We start from the raw sequence: 23,616 nt of genomic DNA on the forward strand, positions 1-23,616 counted from the left end.
AGCGCCCTCTGGTGGACAAACTATGCCAACTAACGCCAACACTCATGACATGGTTGCCCGTCTGATTTTATTTCTGATGAATACATATGTTTTTTTTTAAATCGCCCACTATAAATGCCGATACCGATAGTTTGGGGAAGGCATAATATTGGCCCGCCGATATAGATTGGTCGGGCTCTAGTTTCTTTATGAATGTCCGGAGAAGGCCGCTCTGCCAGAACAAACGAGGCACAGCAGCCTCCTTCACTCGTTTCTACAGCTGAACCCCCCCGGCTTTACACCAAACACAAGATAGAAATCATCGCTTGTTCTCTCACAACATAAACTGTAAAGCTTAATCAGTCCACTTTGCTCTAAACAGCAGTCCATCTTCTGCACTCTTCCACTTCTATAAACACAGCAGCTCTGGTCGTTTTAAACAAGCCCTAAACAAGACTTCACATAGAGCCTGATAAAACCCAGAATGCATCTCACATGCACTGTGCTCTCTCCTCACTGGACCACACAAATAATGCATTTTGCACAGATATTATTGGGTGCCAGCCCGCATTTCTTAACCACTACACATGAAATATTCTGAGGTATCCCCGAGAGAGAGAGAGAGAGAGAGAGAGAGAGAGAGAGAGAGAGAGAGAGAGAGAGAGAGAGAGAGAGAGAGAGAGAGAGAGAGAGAGAGAGAGAGAGAGAGACTTTCCATTGCTGATAAATGTAGAAAAATGAGCTATAAGATTTTGGACACATTTCAATCTAAGTCCAAAAGAAATGTTATTTCAAAGAACTAAAAAGCCAAGAGCTGTCCTCTCAGTCAGCACAACCAATCTGGCTCCCATCAACACTGTTTAAAAACAGAAATAAAAATCATGAATTGGTCAAAAGGTCGATATTAACACTGGATAATTCAAAACCAAAAAAACAAAAGCAAACTAAATTGTTATTTGACTCTAAAGAGAGAATATAAATTAGATAAGTATCTGCACACACTCAGATATTAAACTGAGACGGATCCTGACCAGATACAGGCTCAGTGACCACCACCAGAGACCCAGAGGAGTGTCTATGTGCTCACTCCTCACCCAGGGGAGGTAGGGGAGGCAAAGCTCAGATGGGGCCGATCTGGAATCTTCCCCTTTATGACATCATTAGAAGCAAGGTTACCTCCCCTTTCTCTGCTTTCAAACAAGCAAAGTGGCATATGGTCAAGGCTACATCCCAATCCCCCCCCCCCCCCCCCCCCCCCCCCCCCCTATATAAGGTTACATAGAAGAGACTTCAGATACAGTTTTTGGGGACAACTAATGACTATATAAAAAGCATCCAAAATGCAGAATGTCATAGGAACTTAAATATTGCATTTAATACAACGTACCATTACTGACATGATACTTCTTGTGCCAGGAAAGTAAAATGTTAAATGAAAAACATGACATGCAACCGTCCAACCTGCTGTAACACTTAATTTCTAAGCAGCCAATCACATGGCGGCAAATCAGTGCATTTAGGCATGTAGACATGGTCAAGAGAATTCTGCAGTTCAAACCGAGCATCAGTATGGGGGAAGAAGGTGATTGAGTGACTTTGAACGTGGCATGATTGTTGGTGCCAGAAGGGCTGGTCTGAGTATTTCAGAAACTGCTAATCACTGGGATTTTCCAGCAAACCATCTCTAGGGTTTACAGAGAATGGTCCGAAAAAGAAAAAACACCAGTGAGCGGCAGTTCTGTGGGTGGAAATGCCTTGTTGATGCCAGAGGTCAGAGGAGAAGGCCAGACTGGTTCGAGCTGATAGAAGGGGAACAGTGACTCAAATAACCACCCGTACAACCAAGGTGGCAAGAGCATTCTGAACGCACAGTACGTCCAACTTTGAGGCAGATGGCTACAGCAGCAGAAGACCACATCGGGTGCCACTCCTTTCAGTAAGAACAGGAAACTGAGACTACAATTTGCACAAGCTCATCGAAATTGGACAATAGAAGATTGGAAAAAACGTTGCTGGTCTGATGAGTCTCGTTTCTGCTGCGACAGTCGGATGGTTGGGTCAGAATTGGCGTCTACAACATGAAAGCATGGATCCACCTGCCTTGTACAACGGTTCAGGCTGGTGGTGGTGGTGTCATGGTGTGGGGAATATTTCTTGGCAATCTTGGGCCCCTTGGTACCAATTGAGCATGTCGTGCAACGCCACAGCCTACCTGAGTATTGGTGCTGACCATGTCCATCCCTTTATGACCATAATGTACCCAACTTCGATGGTACTTCAGCAGGATAATGGCCATGTCATAAAGCTGGAATCATCACAGACTGGTTTCTTGAACATGCAATGAGTTCGCTGTCTCAATGGCTCCACAGTCACCAGATCTCAATCCAATAGAGCATCTTTGGGATGTGGTGGAACGGCAGATTGATCATGGATGTGCAGCCGACAAATCTGCGGCAACTGTGTGATGCCATCATGTCAATATGGACCAAACTCCCTGAGGAATGCTTCCAGCACCTTGTTGAATCTATGCACGAAGAATTGAGGCAGTCTGAAGGCAAAAAGGGGGTCAAACCGTTACTAGCATGGGGTACCTAATAAAGTGGCCGGTGAGTGTATTTCAGAGTCATCAAAGATAAAGAGCCATTTCCTCACAATACTCTAACAAAGCATCTCTAAAAAAGCCAAATTCATGCAGTAGTAGGGAGAGACGGGGTCCAAGCCTGAAACTGACTAGGTGAGTCTCCCTCCGACGATGTCTGGCCTTTTATCACTGGACAAATAGGTGGGTCTCTCCCCCCTGCTGCACAGTCAGGCCTGTCATGGCTGCTTGCCTGAGCAGCCAGCCAGGGGCTGGGGAGAGATGAGTCCTAGCTTGGTGATACCTAAACTTAGCTGGAAGACTTCCTACTTTGCTCTTGTGCAGAGTGCGTACGGCCTGCTTACTAAGGGGAACATTTGAGGAAGGGTAATGATGCATTCTCCCATACATTTGTACCAAGTACCCATTCTGCACACCAGTAGTTATCCAGACCACATCTGGCACAATCCAGAACATATAAACTCACTTTGGTTTCATCTGCAAGTGCTTAACCAGCCTTAGTCAAAACAGTGCAACACAATGCAAGAAGTGGTGAAGTGCATAATTTCCCTGTTATACCCAAATTCAGTCACCTGTATCTAACATAATGCCTGTGATGGCAATGAGCAGGTGAATGGCGACCAATCCATTGCCCCCCTTCCCCAGTTTCATGACAGGAAACAGAACCAGCTCCCTGTTTTTCCTTAATGACCACTTTGTAGCCAGCATGTCCCCGTCGCTCAAACTGAGCCTGCTGGAGCACAGGCATGGCTGGCAGCCTCGATGCCAGCGGTCCCCCGACGTCTTCCTGGCCGAGGAGACAGACGGTGCCGTCGAGCCAGTCATCTGAGCAGACAGGATGAGGCAGACCAGATGGAAGGTTCTTCATGCCAGACCTCCAGTAAGCAGACAAAGTAAGAATATATCAATCTTCATGAATGTGAACACCGAACCCGAGGTTGGCTGCAGTGTGATGTCGGCCAGCCAACGCTGTGATTGTGCAGGCCGGACTTTCTGCCGTTCCTTCTGGTTAAGGTTCCTGTACGGCTGCCTGGCTGGTGAGAATGGAGGGCAGGTGGAGGTAGCAGACTCAGACAGATCTGGACTGGGTGAGGAATGAATCAAAAGCAAGATGGAAACTCATGGGATGTGATTAGAACACAAAAAAACAGGCACTAAGCTTCTTTGAGCTATTTTATTGAGTTTTTTAAGTCGATAAACGTTGGTAAGCACTGCCTCTGTCAAGGTTGAAAGTATTAATTAAAGTTTGCCGTCTATACAGCCTCCTGTTGTATTATGATCCCCATAAATGAGCAACTTAAGGTGATTGGTTGATGTCTATCTCGTTCTGAATATGAATTTACGTCACTTTATTGCTGAGTAATATTCTGTGTGAAAAAAGACAAAATATGTTATTATATATATATATATATATATAGTAATTTCCCCATTGGGGATTAAAAAACAGATTAAAATTAAAATATATATATATATATTTCTAAATAAAACCAAAGCCATGCTTTAATTTGTTCCCTTCTTGAGATGCACCTGATATCATTATTGCAACATTTTAGTTATTATTTAGCTCATGACAAAGACAACAGTTTGAAAAATAAATATCTTTTGCTTTCAAATAGATTTGGCTGATCTGGGGGTTAAAACCTCAGACTGTTGGACTGCGTTTCTTTCCCTGATGGATCTCTTTTTAGCAGGGCTCCAGTCTAACTTGTTTTACAAGGAGCACTATAGCCCCTAACTGAAATATTTAGGGGCACAGGGAGAAAATGTAGGGGCGCACAACTTATATTGACCTGCAACGCAATGTTTTCACATGTCCCCTATGTTAACTGTTTTACTGATAAAGGCTTTGGTAATAAATACTAGTGGTGGGAATCACCAGACGCCTCCCGATACGATATCATCACGATATTTATGCCACGATACAATATTATTGCGATTTTAAATATATTGCAATACTCTGCGATATATTGCAATTCATAACCTTTTTTTCCATCTTCTAATTTTTCCCCATTTCAAAATATGTCCCCAAAAGAAAACTGTCAACATCGGTTTTATCTAAAAAGAAACATTTCTCTGTTTGTTCATATCACTTCAATGTTATTGCTGCAAAATGGGATTGACAGACAAACTGACCAACACATATAATAAAAAGATCCCTACTTGTGTATCGATACACTTTTGCCACTGAAAATATCGCGATACTATGCTGTATCGATTTTTACAGAAACTACAATGTGCTGCTTTGAGTTCAGTCCCATTTGGATTGAATGGTGCTTAACAAATGCCCATTCAGAAATGTAAACAAAGTTTTATTATTGTCAGTGTACTGTATTAGTGCCTCACACGGGCTCTCTCTCTTTTTTCGTTTACACTGAAATAATCATATCTAAGGTGTTTAAACTTCCATGGAACGGGGGGTATCCTAGTGTGGGAAAGATTGCGTAATGAGGGCGCCAGAGAGGAGCTCACAACAGGCACACAAGCACTATTTGTTTGTTTCATACAAACTTTGTTTTTGAGTCAGAGGGATTTTGCCATTTGTCTGATTTAAAGGCTTATTTTGTACAAACCACATGTGTGACTGATAAGTTTAGAAGTCAGAGAGACTAAATCCGTTCAGATTACGGATCATCTACAGTGTGTTTATTAAAATCAGCAACAGATTGCATGTAGAGCCTTTCATCATTTTATCATAATTAAAACAATTGGAGACTTGTACAAGCAGATAAATGGGTCTGACTAGGGCTGGGCAATGTCACAACGCTATTGTTGTGTTGACTACTGGTGTTTTTTACAAAATAGTTACAAAATGACCTTTTTTATAAATAATCATCAGTAATATGGATATAATGCCTAAGTGGGTAAAGGCAAATAATAGAACAGCTAGAACAGTCTGGTAAGTTCACAAAATGACATCACTTTACTGTAATGCAGCCTATAAAATCAGAAAAAGACAACACTTATGCTATATTATGATTATGATATCCAAAATCTAAGACAATATCTAGTCTCATATCATATGCTCATCATCAGTTTAGCACCACCCAAGACCATTGTGACTGGTTTAAAGAAACGTAAAAAACCCAGAGCGTTTTTTTTCTCCTATCCTTGAATGCATAGCCGCTTTCCTACCAGAGGAATTTTTGCAAGTCTTAGAAAATCACGTTCCTAGAAGCCTTTTTTTTTATCGTGTTCCGACTGGACCAATTTGGGGATTATTTAGTTCCTCTGACTGCAGTTCCTGTAACTCTTTCAGCTCCTCCTTCAGGCCAGGGTCTTTTCCCTTTTCACCTCTAGGTCTCTGTTGATTGTTCCAACTTATAAGTTCCGCACCCCCACAGCGCGGCATCTGTAGAAGGCATGCTGTCTGTTTTAGCAAAACATTAGCTACATGATAAATTGATAATTACTGGACAACAGGAATTACTACTAGAAGGGACAGGAGTGGACTGACGCGGAGGACCATATTACGCCGGAGGCTTTGTCTTCTGTGTTTCTCTGTTAAGTACTCCGGCCTGGTCCTTAAACGCCGCCGCTCCAACTTTGTTATAAAGATTCCAGCTAGGCACAACAGGGACATTCCCATGGTGTCCTCCAAGCTGGTTTGTTGTTGTACGTGGCGCTAAAGTCAAGTGACGACGCTATAACGACCGTTGCCGTGCTTGCGTCACTCCCATACCCTCTCCTACCAGTTCCTATGGCCACTGGGAATGCTAATGGCCCAACCGGTTTTGGGGGAGAGTAGCTGGTAGAACTGTTTAGAAGTGGACTGTTCCTAGAACAAGGTTCCTGTAACTACTTGGTCAGAAGGAGGGTTATGTGTGGTAAAGTCTGACCTTACTCTGCACCGCTGTGGAGATAGGGCTGGCAATGTGAGACCACCTGCTGACTAATACCTTTCTACTGCTCAACTGCTGCCAAGGTGCCCTCGAGCAAGGCACATCAGTCTCGTTCCAGCGGAGCCGGTCAGCAGCCAACAGTACAAGCTTGTGGCTGTGTGCAACTCTCAAGTGTGAGAGCAGAATGAGTAAAGCCGGTTGGTGCTGAGAGCACATGCTCATTCAACTCTCCTGGGATAAGAGAAAGATCTGATTAAAGGCTCCAGTCACCTGAGCAGGAGTCAGAGGAAGGGCAGACGAGATAGCAATCACTCACAGTTAATGCCGAGAGAGGTGAACAAGAGGTAAAGACACGGTTTTTGGGTGACTCAGGGAAGTCTTTTGGGCTGTGAATCAAACTCTTATGGAGCACATCCTGTATATTCTAAGTAATATCCATATCATGAGGAAAAGGCTCTAGAGAAGCCACTTTTCTGTCCACGCCGCCTGTTATTTGGTGGCCTCTCCCTCCTCCTCCTCTTATCGCTGCTGGTGTGAACCAGAGCCCATTACTAAAAGTGTGTACAATACGTGCGGACAGAGAGAGTGGAGAAATAAAAGGGCAAAATCCAGATTGGGTGTCCAGTCCCGCTTTCTGTGCATCCCAGCCTACAAATCCTATCCTACCGACTAAAGTATAAAATTTTTGTTTGGTACAGAGCCTTCTATGCCCTGGGGACTGACTGACAGGCTGAGATTATAAGGCAAGGCAACTTTATTTTTACAGTACCTTTCAGCAACAAGGCAATTCAATTACATTCCGTCACACTTAAGTCAGTTCTTCATTAGTTCAATGTTGACAACAGGGCAGTCACCAAGTTTAGTGTTAAAGGTTTGTGTCATAATGTTTCCATTAAAAAGTCTTTGTTTACATTCCTTTGCATTAGTAGTTCAATATTAGCCTGTTGAAATATGTTCATGTTGTGTCAAAAAGGTCTCCCTTTTTTGTTATTTTTTAAGAGCAGTGTTACTAGAATTTTTTAATTTATTTTTTAATTTTGAACTATTTTCATTCACAATTAGGGTAGAAAATAAAAGTTTTGTTTTAAATGTATATTTGTTGATATGGTAAAAATATGGTATCGTTAAGGAACTGAGAGAGGAGTGGCTGCTCAGACAGCCAAAAAACCTACATCTTTAAATCTAAATATGTTGGACTATTTTTTAAAGTAAGACATTTACTTCCACACTCTGCACTTCTCACCTTATAAAAAAAACTTTGTTTTAACCCCCTTTAAACTATTGCAATACTATATGGTGTAGTACGCATTTACGTGGTCTGAGCCCAATACCCCCACTCGTCCTCTATTTCGTCGCCTTGGTTTATGAGTCTTACTGAACACAATGTATATCACAATGCCTGCATGGTGCTCCAGGTTGTTCACAGGATAACCACCGGTTGTGTGAGCTTGTTCCAATCAGTCGTCCCCTGTACACTTATGACACAAGGAGAAAACACAGAATCACTGGTAAAAAAAAAAGTCGGTTAAAATGTACGAGCCTGAATGTAGTTTGTAGGGGACCACAGATTTGGAACGAGCTCGAGGTAAACTTGAAATTGTTGCATCCTGTCTCCATCTTCAAGAAATGTCTCAAGGAAAAACTGCTTTTTCATTTTGTTGATTACTCTGTAAGTGCTACCATTTGTTCCTGGGATCGTTTATCTGTTTGTTTTTATATTTTATGTATGTGTACACACACACACACACACACACACACACACACACACACAACAAACACACACCACACACACACCACACACACACACCACACACCACACACACACACACACACACCCACACACACACACACACCACACACACACACACACCCACACACACACACACACCCACACCACTCTTTGGTTGTATGTTATGTTGTAGGTTTGTTGTTCTCGGGCCCCCTCCGAAAAGCTTTAGTAGCTTATTTGGGGTTCCCCATTTCATGCGGCCTGTATAATCATTGTACCTCATGAAATGTGTTTAAATATACAATAAAGATGTGTGAAATAAACAAAAAAAAAACAAGCAGACAGGCAGATTGACAGCAATGCCGCAAATGATGTTCATCACTTGAAAACATTACAGACTATGTATAAGGTGGAAGCAAGCCGTGACATGCGACCAATGTGCCAGATATACACTTTTGGATTAGGCTGCTTTTTATTTCGGGAAATCTAATTAGAACTTAAGCAAATTTGGATGGAAACAGCTGGAGAGCAAGAGACGAAGCAATTGGTCTGAGAGAAAGACAGAAACTTGGCTTTTACCACAGTGTGAACAGAAACAAGAGAGAGAGAGAGAGTAGAGAGAGAGAGAGAGAGAGAGAGAGAGAGAGAGAGAGGAGAGAGAGAGAGAGAGAGAGAGAGAGAGAGAAGATATAGACAGAGAGAGAGAGAGAGAGAGAAAACGGGAAACAAACAGGGAATGAGTGAGAGGAGCCAAGCGGAGAAGATGAACAGAGAGTGAGCAAAACCGATTGGAGAGGAGGAGAGCAATTGAAGAGAGATTGAGAGGGAGCGAGCAGGAGATAGAGAGCGACTGGGGAGAGAGAGCATGGCTGAAAGGAGCAGTCTATCCAGTGAGAGTGTAATTAGCAGCCTGAGAGTATACAGGAAGAACCCTGTGAACCAGGACACTTTATTCCCACATAACCTCAGCTGAACTTCTCAGAGCAGAGATGAAAAGGGAGGGAAAAGGAGGTCTGTTTGGTAGGGGCGGAACGGAACACGTATTCATACTGAACTGAAACGTTTGGAGCATGAATTTACGCGGAGAATACACGGTATAAAAATAAAATATCTATCTATCAGAAAATTGCCTTCTGCATTTTTGTTTTTCTGTCCCTCCATTGTACCAAACTCGTACAGTACCGTGATGTTTGAACTGAACCGTGACATTGTAGCGTTTTGCTGTGCAGGAAAATAGGGAGCATCAATGTAGGCCATGCAGGCCGAGCACAGCCCGAGGGCAGGAGCAGGGCAAGGCCAGCAGAGGAGGCTCAAACACTGGTCCTGCAGCAAAGCACACGGACCAGGAGGGAGGAAAGACAGCACCAAGGGTGAGGAGAAGAGAGTAGTGCAGATGCAATGAGGTACGGTGGGGGAAAAAAGGGTGGGAAGACTGAGGCTGAGTGTGAGCTTAATTGAATTAAGCTGCATCAACATGCAATGGGAAGAAAATGAAAACGCCTTTCCATACAAGGGAGGACTGAAAATCCAATTTAGCGCCGACACACAAAAAGGACATGAAAACCGCAGGTTTGCTGCACACATAATAACCTATGGACTAGACTGATTCAACTACTTAATTAAGCATAGTCACACCAGCCACTGAAAATACTTTCTGTAGAAAAGACGCCAGTGTTGTCCAGCGAGCACGCAAGGTATCTGTCTCTTGTTGCCGCCAAAACAGTCTATATTAGACTATATTAGATGTAGCCAGGCAGGCAGCAGCTTTCTGCGGGGAAAAATGTCCGGGAGACGCGATAATGTTGCATTAATCAGGTAATTTAATTTGTCTTTGCAGAGAACGGAGATGCTGCATTTTCAGTTTCAGAGCGGATTGTCTTATTTTGTTCAGAAGTTCCAGGTGGGGTCTGGAGATGATGTGGGGTACTTATTGTTTACTGTTTACATCTTAATTAACACACTCAGGGGAGAGACTGTATGACACTAGGTGGTACAGCCTGAGATAGCCACAATAAGAAAAAAATAAAATAAATTGCCTTCTGCATTATTGTTTGCTTTTCCTTTATTGTACCAAACTCGTAGCGATGTCTGAACCAAACCGTGACTTCTGTGTCCGTTCCACCCCTAGTGTTGGAATTGGGTATTAAATGACGAGACGTTTTTCGATACTCCATAGTTTAGAGGTACTTTGGTCGATGCCTAAATAGTATTGAATCTGGTACCCAGCCCTAGTCGGAGCCCAGTTTCAGAATGGTGCATCCCTAGTCTGTGTAGGACCATTTCTGTAACTTTCTGAAAGCGATAATCCAACATTCACAGCCACGTCAAACCCTGCCTCCTGCTTCTTGCTTCTTGTATTTGTCACACACCTCTGGCCTTTCCCCTTGTTTCCTGTATCGATCTCCACTGTGGACTGTCCAATAAACGCAAGACATTTACACAGAAAAAGTAATGCATACAGGTCAAACACTCCACACATACAACTCTATAAAGGGGTTTGTTATCCCAGCAGGAAGGCTGACAAATTACAGTTCGGAATGAATAAATCCTGGATTACCCCAGTCCCACAAAGGACCTGTCAATTTGACTTGCACCCCCTCTCTTATTGGCCTCACTAATGATTGCCACCCTGTTAATGTTTAGGCATGCGAGTGTGTGGCTCTACACAATAAGAAGAAGAGGTGGGCGTGGAGTGCAGAGAGGGATTTAAAGGGTGTGTGAGGCTTTGAGTTGAGGGGGGCAGCTAGGAGGGGTAGGGGGAGTTGACAGGGTGAGGGCAAAGACCATACTAGCTCTAGTTGTAAACACTCCCTCTGTGTGCGCTATGCGGCAGCTCTCCCGTGGAGGCAGCCCAGGACAATCTGAGGGCAGGAGAGAGTTAGAGGGAGGAGGAGGGATGACGGAGAGAGATGAAAGGAAATGCTGATGGGATTCAGGGAGACAAAGTAAAAACCCTCGAAACTGGAGCGGCATGTCGAGGAAAACAAAGGAATGTGGAGGACTGTAGGAGAAGGAGGGGAGGCCGCGAGTACAGCAAAGAAAGAGACTGAGGGAACCGGGAGAGCCATAGACCGTGACCAGCAGAGGGGAAATCCTCTGGGTGAAGAGAGAGAGAGAGAGAGAGAGAGAGAGAGAGAGAGAGAGAGAGAGAGAGAGAGAGAGAGAGAGAGAGAGAGAGAGAGAGAGAGAGAGAGAGAGATGCTCTCACACACTGTCTGGACCCCACAAGTATACTGAACTCCCGGTTTTTGAACCCCACAAATGTAGTTAAACTAGACCACACACACAGATTAACCCAACATTGCTTCTTTGCTTCATTTGGAGCCATTTTTCTGTACAGACACGATGGCACCAAACCTGGCAACCTCGGCGATGACAAGGCTGACTGATCGTGTGCACAGTCACTGTGCCCGGCGCCTGTGATGTCACATGAGTCAGCTACGGTTGGGGCTGCAGACTACAATCGTAATTGTCTCCAATCTAATATTAAGAAGTCAGACTCTCTAATCTAATCTGCTTCATCAGGACTGTTTGGGTGTGCATTAAACCGATGCCAGTGAAAGAAACCAAACAACCCACAGACCATCTAATTTTGAGTTTCTAAATCTTGACTGGTGCACAGTACCCGACAATTTTTGATCCCCCAAACGTGTCCCACAGACTTGAATTACAAAAACATTACTAATACTGTTGAATTCATTTCATGTAGGATTTCCACACGGATAGAAAGAAACAAAATAGAGAAAAATCCACTTTGGTGGCCTTTAGCATATGAGAGTGGTGTTGGCCTTCTCATCTCAAAACACATTTCCAAAAACTATTCCTTTGAGCGTTGAATTCAACCAGATTTACAGCGTGCCGAGCAAGTCTAAATACATAAGCCGTGAAGGCAGAAGGCTAGTTTAATAACGGGGAGGCAAGTGCAGAAGATTTTGAGCTCCCTTACATAATGCATTATGTAAAACTCTTAAATTAGTGTATTAATGTGTGCCCTCATTTTAAGCAGCCTCAATGAATGCAGATCCTCAGTAGCTGGAGATTGATATCAGTGGGAAAAGCAGACCTGATGGAGCAACTTGAGAGGAGGAGGAAGAAAAAGAAGCAAGGATGATGGGGGGAAAAAAACGTGACGCAATAAGAAACGAGTCTAAGGAATAAAGATGTTTTTAAGAGAGATGGGGAGCATAGTGTGAACAAATAGAGCAAAAAAATGAATCCATGACATGACAGATAGATTCTCTAATGAGTGAGAGGAGCACTGGTTAGAGCTGAGTTGTTGCTACGGTGCTCAAGGATGCTGTGTGTGTGTGTGTGTGTGTGTGTGTGTGTGTGTGTGTGTGTGTGTGTGTGTGTGTGTGTGTGTGTGTCCGGAATTGCTCTCTGATCAGGGCAATGTCTCGCCAGACACAGGAGCTTTTTTTCCAAGCTCTGCCTGCTCTCCTTTTCTCAGCGCCGACCAAATTTGATATTCACAGCATGTCTCGCTCTTCGCCACACATCACAAGAAAGGAGGGACGGCAGCTCGGCTGGTGCATTGGGCGAGCGAGGACTCACACTGTCTGTTCTCCTCGGCACCCTCTCCTCCCTTTTCCCACCCATCCACTCTCAATCACAACACAGGGGCAGCCAAAAAGACAAGGAAATAGTTAATACGTTTATTTAAAAAAAACTAAAAACGTTGCATATTAACTCCGTCTACATCAACGGTCTTCAACGTTTTTTAAAGCGAAGGACCCCTTAACTGAAGTAAGTAAGCCTATCACTAGTGGGGGATGTATATTTGACAACAACATGTTATAATTAGAGCCTGACCAATTTTTAAGGCAGGTACCAATATTTGGTTATTTAAAAATATGATATCTGATATATCAACCGATGTACTGTACATTTAAAAAAACAAACAAAAAAAAACAGAAACGCGTAACAAAACAAACAGATTTCCCTATCATTAGTTATTTGTAGTTATTTATGAGTTCTCACAGAAATAATATGATAATGTGTTTTATTGTCACAATAGAACAGAGGAAATATCAAAATATTTTGCCAACAGGAACGTTGTAGAGCGCCCTCCGGTGGACAAACTATGCTAGGACCGTCTGTTTTTATTTTTTAAATATTTATTCATCAGAATCATTTATTTGTCATTATAAATGATTCTGATAAATAAACAGTTTGTTGATTTTGATCTTGTCATTTTGATGAGCAGCCACTGAACTCAACAACATGGATTCAGGTGTAGTTGCTAAGCCGAACACGGCCGCACCGCTGTGGCACAACGTGAACACAAAGAAAAAAAGGAAATCGTTAAATCACAATTATTTGTGTGACAAAAGTGAACTAAAATCCAGAATTGTGACAGCCCTGGGAAAGCAACGTTGGAGGCAAAAGAACACCATTGAGCGAACAGACGTCAGGTGGTAAATGTCTCCAAAAAATAAAATTAAAAAACGTTTCACAGACAGAACTAACTGGAGAGACTCCGACAGTTTTACAGTCGGTGGTTTAGGTAGCAGCAACAACCAGCCAGAAACACAAGCCCCACACACACACACACACACACACACACACACACACACACACACACAGCTATTTTTAGAGCCGGGCTTCCAGAATATCCCTCCTCCCCTCCCCCTTTTAATAAGCCTGCTCTCAAACTGACTGTACATTGCTACGGAATTAAAAATTTATCAAAAAATACCCGTTGGTTCCCACTGCAGTCTCGGATAAAAACAAAAACAGCAGCGAAAAGACCAATGGGTGTAGAACTAAAGCTTTTATTTTTTCTTTAAAAAAGGGAAAAGTGGACTTTGCACAGGAGCAAAGCTCCTCTGGAGCTAAATGCATGCAGAAAGATCTGAGTAAAAACGCCTACACGTGATCAGCGGTGAAACCACGAGCTAGGGCGCGGAGCACAGTGCAGACACCTCAAGGCGCTGACACACCAACCCGATTGTTGGCCGGAGGACAGTCTGGCGAGGTCGGTGACTCGAGTCTGTTTTGTGCCGTTGATTTTTTTTTAAAAGATTTTTTATTTGTTTTCAGCCTTTATATTGATAGGACAGCTGAAGAAATGAAAGGGGAGAGAGAGTGGGGAATGACATGCAGCAGAGGGCTGAGGATTTAATTTTCCGAGCCAACTGCATCACTAACGCTACTACTTTCTTCTGTGAGTTTGAAACATAGACTATAAAATAGGCTTGTGGTGATGCCCAATGTGCTATAGGTGCCAAAAAAAACAAAAATCTATCTTTGGTACTGCCAATTTTTTTTGTTTTGTCATGGTCAAAGAAATCGTGGCAGAGAACTGCGATGTCAATTCTAAGCAAAAAGATTGTGATTTGTATTTTTACTTAGTGGGTAAAGGTAAATAATAGAACAGCTAGAAACATCTGATAAGTAAAATGACATCACTTTACTCTAATGCAGCCTGTAAAACCAGGTAAAGACAACACTTACCATATCACAATATATCCAAAATCTAAGACGATATCTGGTCACTCTCGTGATATCGATGCAACATCGATATATTGCCCAGCCCTACGCTCAAGTCCCTGATTTTTCGCCGTGTTCCGAGGCACTTTTTTGACCAACTCCGGGAGGCAGTCAGTCCGACTGCCTTTTCTGCCGAAGGTTAGCCGTTGGGTTGATGTGACAGAGCCTTCAGAGGCAAAGCGCCATGCTGGTTTGTGCCCTCATTGCTTCTGGCTACCTCTTCATCTCATTGGTTGGACTTTTTCAAAGTTGAAATGATATGAAGCTTTAAACCAAACGCTCAGTGGCAATACCGAGCCATGTGCCACGCCAAGGCTTCCGCTTCCTCCTGACTTGTCTCCACAACTTTCCCCATAGGAAAACAGCGGATCATGTGTAGGCTGCTTAAAATCTAGCGCTTATAAAAGACTAGGGGTGTACAATTCAGAAAATGTCACGATTCAATATCAATTTGATTCAAAAATGATTCACAGTATGTAAATGTAGTTACTTTTTCCATGTACGTACGTACAGTATTTATGTAGTTTACTTTAAAAAGGCCAGTTCTATGTGACTTTACTGTAAGCTAGCGGGTGGTGATGCCTGGCTTCAGAGTGGGTCTCCCCTCAAACCCCGCCCCTCTTAAACAGTGACAGAAAGTGTACAACTGAAGTAACTTAAGCTAGCAATTTCCCTCGGCTGACAACCGTGTTACAGTCACGCTGCAACTTCTGTAGTTGAAAGTCATCCATCTTGTCTAATCAGGTCTAATCCAGGGATTTAAAATGGTCAAAATAGCAGTACTTTACATAAAGAGGCAAGCAATGAGACAGCAATGCTACAGATGAAACTTAGTCGTTTTGATTGTCTTTGAGTGTAAGCAAGCACACTTCTGTGTACGCGCCGCCCCCCACACACACTTAAATGGCATGGCAGGTTCAAAGCGTTTTCCCCCTCCAGCAGTGATTCAAGCCCTGCTCGGCCTGCCAAATGCTTTCATTCTTTTTAAACAAGATCTTAATCTGCTTTGAAACACTGCAGAGTTCTCATGCAGCACTGCCAGTGGCCCTAAGGAAACACAGAGTGGGCTCTCTCGTGTGTGTGTGTGTGTGTGTGTGTGTGTGTGTGTGTGTGTGTGCGCGCGCATACAGAGCTTGGTGGACAAAGTGGGGCCCCTTCTCTTTCTCTTTTTGGGGGCAATCGTGCAGGAGGAGAGAGGAAGGCCCAACACTGAGCGGAGGACCAGAAATGACCCAACACCACGTGCCAACGTGGGCCTCTCTCTTCAGACCTCACAGTACCACATTACAGGAACCTGCTTGGAAAAGATGCGGTGCAGCCAGAATGGAGGACTTTCCAGCACTCCGGTCAACAGCGGCCCTCAGCAGGCCGCTGTATTAGCAGAAACTTCACATCACACACTGGCTTTTTCATACAGCTGCATCAAAAGACAAAATACTTCCTGTAATACCCCATTCCCACCATCAGACCACAGATATGAACTGAAGTCACATGCAGCTACCAGGCTTACTGCCTCTGTAAAGTCAGGAAATGGGAAGGGAAATGGACAGACCGGCACTGGTACAGACTGACGGTGTGGATACTCTGCAGTCGCCTCTCTATCAGCGCCACTAAATTAATGCTGAAATGTCAATTTTATAAATATTAATTGTGCTTCCGCCGACTGTGCTAATCTCTGCAGACTCTGCTGGCCTGGGTTAAAAAGCCAGTTGGCTCAAGTTTTCAAATGTAAACATCAGAGTAAAAAAAGAGGAGAAGATGGAGCTGATGAACTCGAGCTAGCAAGAGCATCACTGTGGCCATGTCATTACTAGGAGTTGATCATAAGGAGAGAAAATGGAGCCCGACCGATAAAGAATTTTATACCACTTGAGGGCCAAGCACACAGCTGATCCAAATTCCCCCCCACCCTCGTCAAAGAATTTTTTTCCCTTTTATTGATGGGCAGTGTTACATTGTGTGAGAGATTATTTGCTCCAAGTCAGAATGTTAGTGTAAAATTGAATACTACAGTATGCTATATGCCAATGTTGTTTTCAATTAAAAAAAACATTTGCACAAAACAAGCCAATCCACTTTCCCATGTTGATAAGAGCATTAAAATGAAAAAAAAGGGACAGAAAGAAATCAAGGGACATTTAGAATAGATAAAAAATGTGATTAATCGTGATTAAATATTTTAAACATTTGACAGCACTACTCATCGTCTTTTGGAAAGATTTTGTTTGGATAGTTTTGGACCAACTGTGAAATTTCCTTTAATACTAAATGTTTTCCACCATTCAGAACACATGACAAAATGAGTTTACTTGCAAAACGTAGAGTGAAAAAATACTTGTTTTTCCTTTATTATTCTGTTTTGTGATAAATAAATTAAAGCCTATTCATTGCACAACCCTACAGCTATAGCTGTTGATGGAACCCGTCTAACCTGAGTGAGAGGGAATCGAGGTGACAGGAAATGCATTGGGGACGAGGATTGCTGCAGTGTCAGGCTGTTGATGCCTTTGGATACCTAGCGAGAAGCCGGTGGGAGCCATTATAGCCATCAATCAGACTGCCTGGGCCGCAGCAGCACCAAGGACACTGGGGCAGCTGTTGTACACTCACAGCGCCTTCAAGACAAAAGGAAATCAGTGGCAGCTACCTTAGCCAGTGCTGCTGGCTGTGGCTGCTTCGTTCAGCTACTCTGACAGATGCTTTCGCATGAAACACATTTATGACTACACGGCCCTCGTCTATTCTCTTAAACCGCAGGATGTGACGGTGAAGTTTTGGATGCTTTTAGTCTTGCATCGCCAGACCTTCTTCCACAGCACTGCAAAAGAGGCTAGTAACCACAACATTCTGGGATGGGAGAATAACGTGCTCTGGTTATTTGGCATTCATATTGGAATTAACCATAGTCCTCATCAATCAAGTTTAAAATGCCCCCATGAGGAATGCGGAAGGTGATGGAGATCTGGCCAAAATGAGATGCAATCTGCAATATTTCCAGCGCCACATGAACAATTCCAGAAATCAATATAGAATAGTATGCATTAGACATAGTGGCACTGCTGCACAGTTCTGTACGCACAGGTCAAAAAGACAAAACGGAGAGCCTAAACAAGCAAAAGGACTCAATGCATCAGGAGGGGGGGGGGGAGCAAGCTAAGCGTATACATTGAAAGACTGAGTTGCAAAATGCATTTTAGCAGTTCCTAGTAGCGCTGCATTCAATAGAAGTTCAACAACTTTTGTTCACACGCCAAAAGTGACTCATGCTGTAAATTCCTTGTGGGGTTCTGATGGTAGAGATGTCAGTCACGTTTAAGCACCTTGGTATTTTTAGGGGGAAAAACCCCCACCTGGTTGAGTGACTTTAGATGAATCAGCATGGGAAGAAACACAGCCTTCGAGGTATTCAGGGAGATACAAAGCCTCCTCGCACTTTTATACACATGGTCCATACAGGCCTGTGGGAAAGGCAGGGGAGGGGTCTTAACTTATTAAAAACTTTTCAATGTGGCTGCCCTCACTGAGTCTGGACAAGCCTCTCTGAAACCAGACAGCACCTGGAGATGCCTTGGATGTTGGAATGCCCCCGGCAACAGAGACATGACAGAAATGGTAGCGCTACCGACACGACAGCACCAGAGAGGTGTGGGTGCCCGCTGCCCCGGCCCTGTGTGTTGCTGACTGACTGCCGACTGACTGGGACACCTTTGGAGTCGACTGACAAACTCGGAGTTGAAAATAATCCAGGGTGTACTGTAGCTGTCCGAAGCTGAATGCAGCCATAGCGACAGCTGTCGTTCAAACAGGATTCACATATGATTATGAATAACATGCAGTGTTTGCCACAGGTTAAGAAATTTACCCGTGGTGGTAGGTGGCGCAGCATGTGACAGCGCGCCGCGTGATCGCTGGGTTCAGTGTAAACTAGTCAAACAAAGGTTTGTGAACTATTTACTTTTTGAATGTGATAATTGTTTGCCAGTGAAGATAGCACTAGAGCCCGACAGATAAAGGACTTTTAAGGGCGATATCAGTACAAATATTTGGTTATTTAAAAATAAAAGTAACAAAACAAACAGATTTCCCTAACATTAGTTATTTATGAGTTCTCACTCATAACTTAAGATATGAAACTTAAGTGCGGCTGGGTTGGCTCAGTGGTAGAGCAGACGCACATATATTGAGGTTTATGCCTCGACGGAGAGGTCCAGGGTTCGAATAAGACTTGTGATGATTTCCTGCATGTCTTCCCCCTCTCTTTCCCTTTTCTCACCAAGTTGCCAGTCAAATTAAAGGCAGAAAAGCCCAAACATATTCTTTAAAAAAAAAAATTTAAAAAAGAAAAGAAAAAAAAAAAAGATATGAAACTTAAAGTCCTTTGAACAAAAACAATAATAAAAACACACACTCATAACATGGTTGACGTTCGTTTTTTTTTTTTTTTTTTTAATAAATCGGCCATTATAAATCCTGATACCGATAGCTCGGGAAATGCCTAATATCGGCCCGCCGGGCTCTAGAAGATACAGATGAATTAAATGTGGTTGGTTTGTTAAAAACTATTTTTTGGTTCAGCATATCGATTACCCAGGGCCGAAATTTTATATGTATTAACATCTTAAAATAAAACCATACTATGATCCAAACAGAAAGTTATAGTTGTTATAGAGCATAGCTGGTTTTTAAAAAGGGTTTTAAAACATATGCTAATTTGTTCAATACATGTGTTCATGTTACACTCATTAAGATCTCATCTTAGCAGATTTCTGTCTTTTAAGCAAGTTATAGCAGCCAACTTGATCAAATGTTGGGTTTTATTCAGGCTTGGTTAGCATCCATTAGCTCCGCTTAGCTCTAGTCAACTCCATTGTAAAGATCAGCTCGAGCAGAGTACACTACCATGGAGAGGGGGAACTAACAAACTCTGATAAATGGCATGCGGGGCTCTTTCACAGCGGTGTGGCCGTGGCGTTTCTACAGTTTACTAGTACAGGTAATCCCAAGGCAAGCCACAACAGTACAAGCAGCATGCAACTATTAGCCCCTGAGCAAAGCTGTCACTGAACTGGATGGTGTCAAAGTGAATCGGTGTCACTCACGCAACTTCATGAAGGGGGGAGGGTGTGCGCTTTGAACTTACAGTATTGATTGGGGTAAGAAAATGTACTTAGGATTTTGTTTAGGGGTGGGAATCTCCTGGCACCTCACAATTCGATTCTAAACCGATTTTAGATGCAACAATTGTTTTATGTACATTTCAATGCATGCTTTTTTAAAATATACATACCCTATCAGTCTAAATTTGGGGTCACTAACAAATTTCCATACCACTCCATTATAGACAGAATATCAGCTGATCTGAGTGGGGGGCTCATCTTTAAAGTAATATCCACATCAGCAACCATTCCTCCAATGTTCCAAAGGCTTATTCTGTTCACTAATCTGATATCATTTTAAAAACTAACCAAGAAAACATTGGAGAACCCTTTTGCAATTATGTAAGCACATAATGTAACCTGAGAACTGCTGCCCTGGTTACAAAACAATGCAACTGATCAGAGCTGGTATTCTGTCTATAATGGAGTGCAATGGAAATTTCTGAGTGACCCCAAATTGTTGACCAGTTGTGCATAAATCTGAGTTTGTTGAGTATTTGTCACGCACGAGTTGTAATGAGATTCTTTTGTGTACTGAGGTTTTTATTGTGTAGGCATTCCATGCTTAAGCCATAAACATGCTGAGTCACCTTCTCTCACAGTGATCTACCATGTCAGAGACTCAGTCATGTTTAAAGGGGGAGAATTGGATTCTTGGAACATGAAACATGAGGTGGTCACATGTAATGTGATGAAGTAGATCAACAGCCTTTATGTGTTTTGCCTAATTATTTTATGTTCATGTCTTTTTTATGTCTTGTTAGATCATTTGTATGAAGAAACCGTTTTTTTTTTCCTGCACTCTTGCCTTAACTAGGGTTGTTGTCCATTATCCCATCCACTGTATAACAAAATTAAAAAAAAAAAAACCTATTCAGTCCCTCCAGGAATTCACAATGTCTCGACTCTAACAATTCACGTGAATTCAACCAATTACCGTAAATACAGTGCGAGTCACAATTTTGACCAAGCACCCATTTGTACATGTCTGGAGACAGACAACTTCTAAATAAAAATCAACACATTTTAAAAGAAAAATTACTGACTTATAAGAATCGAGTATCAAATCGCAAAGCATCCAAGAATCGATTATTTTTCCCACCCCTACTTTTATCTACATGGGCAAGGTTCAATCTACCTGGGTGGGGCACCCAAATAGAACCTGTGTATGGGAAACATTGACATGTACACCTGCTGACAAGTAAATGCTGTTAAATGTTGTGTTAAAACTGTGTGCTCCACTTAAATTGACATCCACTCCGACTTTAAGAAAGTGTGTTTTTACATTGTTAGCCGTTTTAGTTTGTTTTGGAGCCACACCATAGCGTGCGCATAGATAGTACATATATCAGATTCAGGGCTATTGATTAATTAAATAAGAACAATCCAGAGACACCATATCAACAGATATCTCACTCAATCATAAAGTAATCAGAAGCAACTGGAGCAGCAGTTATAGGATGATAATTGATCCTGAGTAACTGACAGGGAGAGAGGAAAGTAAACATTTAAGGGGACAATGACCTTCTGCCTAATGAGCCAAAGTCCTTTTGAATCCGACTATTATCCTATTAATGGATCCGGGAGGACTCCCCTCAAATGGCATTAAAGGTTCCCCTGGAGAGAGCTAAACCTGAGGGGGAGAGGGAAGGAAGAGGCCCTCGGTTTTATTTTTCCGTGCTTCAAGCTTGCCTCCCCCTCCCATTCAGGTCAATTGGTCATGCACTTCCTCCTTTTCTGCTCTTGCACACACCGCCAATAAACACTCAAGTGCACATGTCCAAGCGAGGAACCAAAACAGTGTGCCTCCTGCTGTCATGGGTCTCAGGGCCTGTCAGTGCATCTGGGCCCAGCTTGACGCCGTCGAGGGTGGAGATCAATGCTGTCAAACCTCAAAAAAGGTTGCAGCCACCACCACAACAACAACAACAACTCGTCGCAGCGTGCGAAGAGGCTCGCGGTTTACCTCCCAGGGAGATTTTCAACCACAGGCACGGCAACGAAGCCGGTTATTAATAAGCATAATCCGATACTGATCACAAGTGCAATTTTCACAACAAAGGGAATTCCTTTTTTCACCCTCTTCTTGAGCTATTTTAGTGACCGATGTGTGTACAGTAGTGTGCAACACAGGCAGGACCGGCCACTGAATGCTAACAAAGAGAGGGGAGGGGAAAAAAGCAGGAAGCGTGGCATCGAATTACACAGGGCTGATTGGTGGGAGTGTGCACGGCTTAGGTCAGGGAAGGACAGGGAATACGAGGCCTGGGGTGGTATCCAGAGCCACAGATGCAACGCTGACCGCCTACACCAGGGTAAACACGCTGATGAGATAAAAGCAGACACACATTAAGCAAAACTGCTCATGAATTCCTCCCTTCAGGCCAGACAACAGAACTCACCATGAAGACAACTGGAAATAATACAAAGTAACCCATTTTGGGTAGGCGTGGCCTGTTTCTGAGCTACAGTGGAACAGATCCCTCTCTGCTTCAATGTGTTCCAGATGGTGATGTTATTTTTTTCTGGAAAAAGGCAGAGCAAACTCTGACTCCGACTCACCACAAGTGGTACATAAACTGAGCAAGAGCAAAGTCCAACTGTGCAAATCTGCAGAGCACTAGCCACAGAACACACACACACACACACACACACACACACACACACACGCCCAATTCAAACCACATTCATAACACGTGTTGTGTACATACTTGTGTCAGAACTCAATCAGTGAAAGCTTTTGAAACTCCAATGGGATACGGATATTGGCTTACATTTTTGCATACTGGCTCACTTGAGCCCCTTTCACACAGACTTTAACCTGCTGAAATTAGGCATTACCCGGACAAGATGTTTAATGCAAATGTCTGAATCACGTTAAAACGTAAAGCATACCTTAAAGCAGCCTTTACCCTACAGATGCAGCTCCCCAGTACAAAGTCTGCGTATTGTCCGATTGAGCCCATGTGCGAATAGAGCAGGTCATTGTTCAGATAATTTACAACTAGCAAGTGTGTGTTGCTGTTGTTTCTATCAACTAGTGCAAAACCGAATGAAAAACAAAAGTTGAGGTGGTTCGGGCATCTGGTAAGGATGCCTCCTGGACAACTCCCTTGGGAGGTGTTCCAGGCATGTCCAGCTGGGAGGAGGCCTCAGGGAAGACCCAGGACTAGGTGGGGGGACTATATCTCCACCTTGGCCAAGAAAGGCTTCGGGGAGGACCCAGGACTAGGTGGAGGGATTAAATCTCCAGCCTGGCCTGGGAACGCCTCAGGATCCCCCAGTTGGAGCTGGCTGATGTGGCTCTGGGAAGGGGAAGTTTGGGGTCCCCTGCTGGAGCTGCTGCCCCCACGACTCAGTACTGGATAAGCGGATGAAGATGGATGGATGGACAATTTCCTAAAGCCAAAGAGGACATTTTCAAATCGTTCATATTGTCTGACCAAAAATTATTATTATTCAATTTATTATCGGATAAGACAAAGAAAAACATTACATCCTCACATTTTAGATGGCAAAACCACCTGATGTTTGGCATTATTGCTAAAAAAAAAAAAGACTCAGATTCAGACTATTACATAAATTAGCAATTGACCAAACACGTTCATATTACTCAGTGGATCAAGCTCAGAGAATTGTAGCACTTGGCAATAATGCATCTTTAAGACCAGAGAAGGAAAAAAAACAATATGGCGGTATGATACATGTATTACCAAATGACCAAAATCCAAGACAGTATCCGAACTATTACCATACAGTACATAACCCAGTATTGGTACATTGTACAATGTTTCTCCAGACTCCAGAGCCTGCATGCAACGC

At 43.2% G+C, this 23,616-nt stretch overlaps 1 protein-coding gene across 3 annotated transcripts in view; it reads right to left on the reverse strand.

Moving 5' to 3' along the window:
* rev3l (REV3 like, DNA directed polymerase zeta catalytic subunit) overlaps window positions 1–23,616 on the reverse strand; it is a 90,105-nt gene that overhangs the window by 64,272 nt on the left and 2,217 nt on the right. The gene's annotated exons all lie outside the window — the stretch shown is intronic.

Source organism: Etheostoma spectabile, chromosome 18 (assembly GCF_008692095.1).
Source record: "Etheostoma spectabile isolate EspeVRDwgs_2016 chromosome 18, UIUC_Espe_1.0, whole genome shotgun sequence".
Classification (NCBI taxonomy): Eukaryota; Metazoa; Chordata; class Actinopteri; order Perciformes; family Percidae; genus Etheostoma; species Etheostoma spectabile.